The 6,000-nt window shown below is 55.3% G+C and overlaps 1 protein-coding gene across 1 annotated transcript in view; it reads right to left on the bottom strand.

Annotated features, from left to right (window-relative positions):
• Nucleotides 1-574: 574 nt before the first annotated feature.
• The window catches only part of NCS1 (neuronal calcium sensor 1), a 56,163-nt gene continuing 50,737 nt past the window's right edge, over nt 575-6,000 (bottom strand). The window contains exon 8 of the mRNA XM_027556577.1: nt 575-4,941. The gene's annotated coding sequence lies outside the window, so the exon portion shown is untranslated. The remainder of the gene's footprint in view (nt 4,942-6,000) is intronic.

The following is a 6,000-nucleotide window of genomic DNA, read 5'->3' as shown; positions in this document are numbered from 1 at the left end:
AGCCACATGACGTGGCCAAAAAAATAAAACAGAACTCAGCTGGTTGTCCCCCAGTGTCAACAGCTCCCCAGGGGTTCCAGCGTGTGATCCCAGACCAGCAGCACCAGCAGGGTCTGAGAACTTGTTAGAAGTACATTCCTAAGCCCCAGCTCAAACCCAGTTAATCAGAAACTCTGGTGGTGAGGCTGGCATCCTGGGTTTCCACAAGCTCCCAGGTGATTCTGACAACACTCAGTCCTGAGCATCATTTGTCCGGGCCCACGTTTTCAAACATTGTTAAACCCTGTCGAGACCTGCAAGAGATGAAACAGGTGGGAACGGAAACACTGGGAGTGACTTGTGGGGTGGGCTCGAGGTTCATGCTGCTGAACCCATGCCTTCCACAGAAACTCTCCTGGAAACACTCTGGTTTGCTCACCATACCCAAGGTTCTCACTCTGCACATTCTTTCTCTCGGGGCAACTGGGTGGACAGCACCCAAAGCAAGAGAAACGGTGTCACAGGAGGAAGAAGAAACCTACAGTGAAACGAAAAAGAAACAGACAAAGCAACAGGTCCACACAAGGGAAGCAAAGACAAGTCAGGAAGCGTGTTTAATTGGCGTGACACGGACAACATACAACGGGAGCAGGAGAGGAGGCCTGGGCATGCTAAGTGGCTTCTGTCCACCCCGGGGTCACCCCACCCCCCAGGCGCAACACCAGGGCAAGGGCCTGCCCCTCCCCCAGAGACACCCACCAGCAGATTCAGACAGGACAGCACCCCGAAAGAAGTCCAGAGGGACTGGGGAGGCAAACAAAGGAAATCACCACCCAGGAAACATTCCTTTTCTTTTTTTTTTTTCTTTTTTGGTAAGAGTTGTCCAAATGCCTTTCCAAAGTCACAGGCTCTGGGGGGGGGCACCATGACCATTCACATCTCCACTGGCCTTTCACCTTGACCAAAGGCTCTAATTGTTCCACTCATGGCTGCTCCCCACAACGGCCCTGTGATAGGGCTTGAACAGAGACTCGCTCCCATCTGACGGATGGAGAAACTGAGTCCCAGCAAGCAGCAGAGACTTGCCCAGAGTCCTGGAGAAAGCTGATCGCTGAATCAGACTGGGAGCTTGTGGCCCTCCCTGGGGCCGCCGGCTGTGGCAAAGGCACAGGGAGCACAGGATGCACAGCTTGGGTGGAGGGTGGGGGTCAGGGGTGGGTGCGTGGGAAGGATTCTGAGTTCGTCCCAATCCCGGGGAGCAGACAAAGCCTGAGATGCCTAGATGCCAAGACAGAAGCTGGGACCAGCTGTTTATTCAACAAAAGCCTTTTTATTCATTCAAAAATCAACCATTGGGTTTATTCCGCAGATATTAAAAAAGAAGGGGGTGGGGGGCAAGGCTTCCCATCACAGTGCCCTTATGCTAATTCACTTGCTACCCCTGGGGTGGACCTAGAAGAGGGGCGTGTGGGACACATGCTGCCAATGAGGTGGGGCTGGAAGCCCAGGCCTGGGTGAGATCTTGGCCCCCCTCCTCAAATCCCCATCTGCAGCCTCCTTCTCAAACCATCCCTTTGGCTGAGCAAGTCCCCCAAATGTCTTTACTGCTCATCACCACCAGGGGGCGCTCCCTGCATTCCCCTCAATCAATATTTAGACGCTGAAATCACTGGGAACCCTGTAGCTGTCACCTTGAACAGTGAAGCTGCCACTTCCCAGGAGACCCAGGACTCCCACCCACCACCACCCCCCAAACCCCGAGCGAAGAGACAATGTCCTCGAAAACCCAGGTGCATCCGTCATCTAGGAAGTGTCTGTCAAAATGAAAAAACATTTCAGGGGATGGAGAGGACACACGTTTGCCTTGACCTTACTCTAAACATTGCTTGGTTGAATACTGGAAACGCATGGCGTTCTAAGTACCATCAACGCGGAGCGGGGAGCGGACACTATGAGGAAGGAGCCAGGGCTGCTGCAGACGCGCTGCCCGAGGCTGATTCCTGCTCCTGGGCCGGGGAGCAGGGGGTGGGAGGGGGTGGGGGGAGGCGAAGAGCCTGGCTTCCAGCCAGTCTGGAAGCCCCGGAGAGCAGCAGCTGATGGGGTTGGGCCTCGGGTGGGAAACGGTGGCAAGGAGACAGGCCCACGGACTGCTCGGGGTTCCAGGGTGCCGAGGCTGGAGGCCTGGTGAGAGGAGGCGACAGGCTTGTTGCTGTCCACAACCTCGGGCAAAAACGGCCAGTGTCCAGCACTCCCTGAACGGTCTCCAGGCAAGGACCCAAGGTGTCCTTGGGGCATGGGTCCACAGTACCTCCTGCTAAGCCACACCTGTGGCTCCACACTAAAGGCCAAAGGTGAGAAGGTGGGAGGAAAGTCTGGCACTCAGATCTCCCCAGACACCTGGGTATCAATGCCTCAGCTGGTGGGACCCACATGCTGAACCCTGGAGAATTCTCAGCCACAAGCCCTTTCCGTGATGCCCTCGGGACAGTTGCACAACCGCTCCTGACCCCTGGACGAGAGACACAGATCGAGTCTCAGAAGTCATCTGACCTCCAGTCCCAAGTCACCAAGCTCACCTCCCACCCTAGGCCCCCAGGTCAGAGCCAGGACGAAGAACTGCAGGACTTGGTGATGAATCCCAGGGCCTCCTGAGTCAGTGGCCTGAGCAGGAAGGGGACTGCAGGATCCCCAAAGAGCCCAGGTTTCAAAGTTCCCCTTGAAAACGGAACTACCGATCCCACTCATGCAGGGTCTGTGTGGGGGGCTTCCAGGGGAGGCGGAGGGTCCGCGAACGTCAGGAGGGAGAGGTGGGAGCTGGCTGAGTGGTCCAGCCTAGGGAGTGGACGTGCAAGGCCCACGCTGGCAGAGCTGCTCTCTGGCAGAGCGTCTGGTGGCTGAGGACTAAGGAGCAAGGGAATCTCTGGCCTCCTGGGAAAGTGAAAAGTAGAGGGTGAGGGCAATTCCCAGTGGGGGCTGAGCGCCAGCTCCTCATCTCCTGCGGCCAGGATAAGCAAGGAAGGGGTCAGCTGCTGACTGTGCAAAAAAGAAGCCGGGATTCTAGACTCCAGCCTGGCCCTACCACAGGCTGGGAGGCTGCTTCTGGCCCCCGAAGCCTTCCCTGGGGGAGGACAAATTCTGAGCCTGGAAGCTGGCTCAAGAGCCCAGGAGGACCAGGAAACTCTGCAGGGAGGGACAAGGCGTGTCATCGGACCCCACGCAACGCCACCAGGGGCTGCCGTGTCCCTGAAGAAATGTGCCAAGAGATGAGATGGTGGCTCAGACGGTCCCCGTGTCTGCTGGGGTCTGGAAACTTAGCCGCGACCACAGAGTCACAACAGCCGGAGACCCGGGCTTAGAATTAGACGGTGTCGGCAGGGATGGAGAAAAGCCTTCATATCCTCCAGCCCAGCCCCACCCCCGGGTCTGCAGCGACGGTGGAAGCTGGGGCCCAGAGAGGGCAAGGGGGTGCCCTCGATCACAGAGCAAGGGCCAGCCTTGGGCTCCCAGCCTCTGCTCCAAGGTCATCTGACTCTGGGGTTGCTCTGTCTCAGTGGCAGGCAGAGCTAGAAACTTCCGTGAGCACAGGCAGGTCACAGCTGGAGATGCCACCTGAATGGGATTGCCTGCAGCTCATCTCTCCCTGCCCCCTCCACCCTTCCTGGCTTTTCAGCTAAAGGAGGGAAGGGTACCGTGGTCCTCTGGACGAGGCAGACAGGGAGGCAGGAAAGCAGAGTGATCGGCGATTCTCAAAGCCCACCGAAGAGACAGAGTACCAGCCCTTAAACGCTGGCTCACTCCCTCATCACCTCTCCCAGCTTTGCGGTCTACCCCCCTCCCCCACCGGCCCACCTTCCTGGCTCCCAGTCTCAGCACAAACCTCGCAGCAGCAAACACCAGAGCGAGAACCAAGAAGCTCAGAGCTGTCCCCTGTCTGTCCTCAGAAAAGATGGGATGGACCCCGAGGAGGATACAGGACAGAGAGAGGTGTGAACTGGGAGCAGAGAATAGAGATCCAGAGAGGAGGCATTCGGGCAGAGGAAACAGTGCATTAGCCGTTGAAGAAGCCCACCTTTCCCCTCTCCAAACATCAAGCAAGCACAGTATCTAAATTTTAAAATTAAAAAAAAAAAAAAAGATTTTTGGCTTCTCGGCCGCTGCAGGCCACCATCCTCCCAAGCATGTGGGCAGGTGGGCGAGGGGTGCACACATGTAAACGGTGGGCCCCGCATCCCTGGGACCGTTGGACACACAGAAGCAGCAGCAACAGTTAACAACCAATAAATAAAAGATATCAATTATATATGTATATATATATATAAAAAAAACCTCACTTTCCCCACCAAAAGCACAATACTGTTATCACAGAAAATCAGCATCATCGTAATTAACCATCCTAGCCAAGCAGGCGGTCTTGCTGCCCGAGGAAGGGGGGCGGCAACATCACATTACCCCCCACGCCCTGAGGCCCCGCAGCCGAGGCCAGGACTCCCGGGGCCTCTCTGGCTGCAAAGGTCAAGGTGGGAGGCAGGGTTCTCCGAGGCCTTCTCCCCATCTGTCAGTCGGAATCTTCTAGAACAGAAGGTAGTTTTGTTTTGTTGTTTTCTTTTTCAATGTCTGTTTGAAATAAAAAAAAAAAAAAAACAAAAGCACACACGCAAGGAGAGCAGGAGAGACCGAGAGGCCCCTCCTGCGAAGCAGACGAGTCCTGGGTTCTGCAGAGGGCCGGAGCCTTTCCCATCCATGTGGTCGATTTCCGGACAAGCAGAGATTGTTGGCGATCGGAGCCGGTGGCTTCAGGCGGCGGGTGGGTGCGGGGAGGGGGGGAGCCGGCCTCGCGATTCCAGGGCAGCTCGGCTGGGCGTGGATGTGGAGGAAGGCTCGGTGGACATGGGAGTCGGGGGCGGGGGAGTCAGGGCGGAGGTGGCCTCATGGCACGGGAGGAGGTGAGTGGTTCCCAGGCATCTGGAAGACACAGGAGGCGGGGCGGGCTCAGTGCTGGCTGCCAGGGGCACAGAGCGGGCGGGAGTCAACTGGAGGGGCCGTCCCCAACCCTGTTGGCACCAGGAACCGGTTTCATGGAAAACAGCTGCTCACTACATGCTATGCAGCCCAGTTCCTAACAGGCCACCGACCAGTACCAGTCCATGGCCCAGGGACTGGGGACCCTGGAACTAGAGAATGAGGTGACGAGTCCTAAAAACGTGCATGCCCTCCGATCCCCACATTTGGTGCTAAAGCATGTGTGCTTAAGAAATAAACGCGATGCTTATGACAGTATCACCTGTAACAACAAAATTAAACAGGAGAGAACAAACAGTGTCCACGAGGGAGGGACGGGTTGGATCAATAAAGACAGAACCATGCGATCGCAACCGTTAAGAACAAAGTGAGCAGGGGCCAATAAGCACAGGAAAAGATGCTCGACAGAATCAGCCATCAAGGAAAAGCAAACCAGAACCACAATGAGGAACTGCCCTGGTGGTCCAGTGGTTAAGACTTTGTATTTCCAGTGCAAGGGGCCACAGGTTTGATCCCTGATCAGGGAACAAAGATCCCCACGCCTTGAGGAGAGGGGAAAAAAAAGAGAGAGAGAGAGAGAAAGAAACACCACTTCACAAATACTAGGATAAAACCTAAAACTAACAAGCGTTGGTGAGGGTGTGGAAAAATTGGAACCCTTGATCATCACTGGCAGGAACATAAAATGATGCAGATACTGTGGAAAAGTTTGGCAGTTCCCCCCCCACCCCAAAATAAACTCATCAAATGCATTTAAATCCCTAAACTCATAATTACACATATTGTTTTTATAAAACATCACTGGTCACTTCTAAAGGATGTGGGAAATCCAACTTGTTTTGAAAACTGATAAAGAATCGAGGATCCATCCTGCCCTCCCTGTGAACACTATACCCTGGGGATAACCCACGAGTGGATGAGGGGACATCTCCCTTTATAGAAGTGACGCAGCCAGCCATGAAGGAAAGACACCGGTAGGACATCACCATTTTGCACGACCTG

Source organism: Bos indicus x Bos taurus, chromosome 11, assembly GCF_003369695.1.
Source record: "Bos indicus x Bos taurus breed Angus x Brahman F1 hybrid chromosome 11, Bos_hybrid_MaternalHap_v2.0, whole genome shotgun sequence".
Taxonomy (NCBI): Eukaryota; Metazoa; Chordata; class Mammalia; order Artiodactyla; family Bovidae; genus Bos; species Bos indicus x Bos taurus.
Note: the sequence above shows the minus strand (reverse complement) of the source record. Positions and strands in the feature narration are given on the sequence as shown.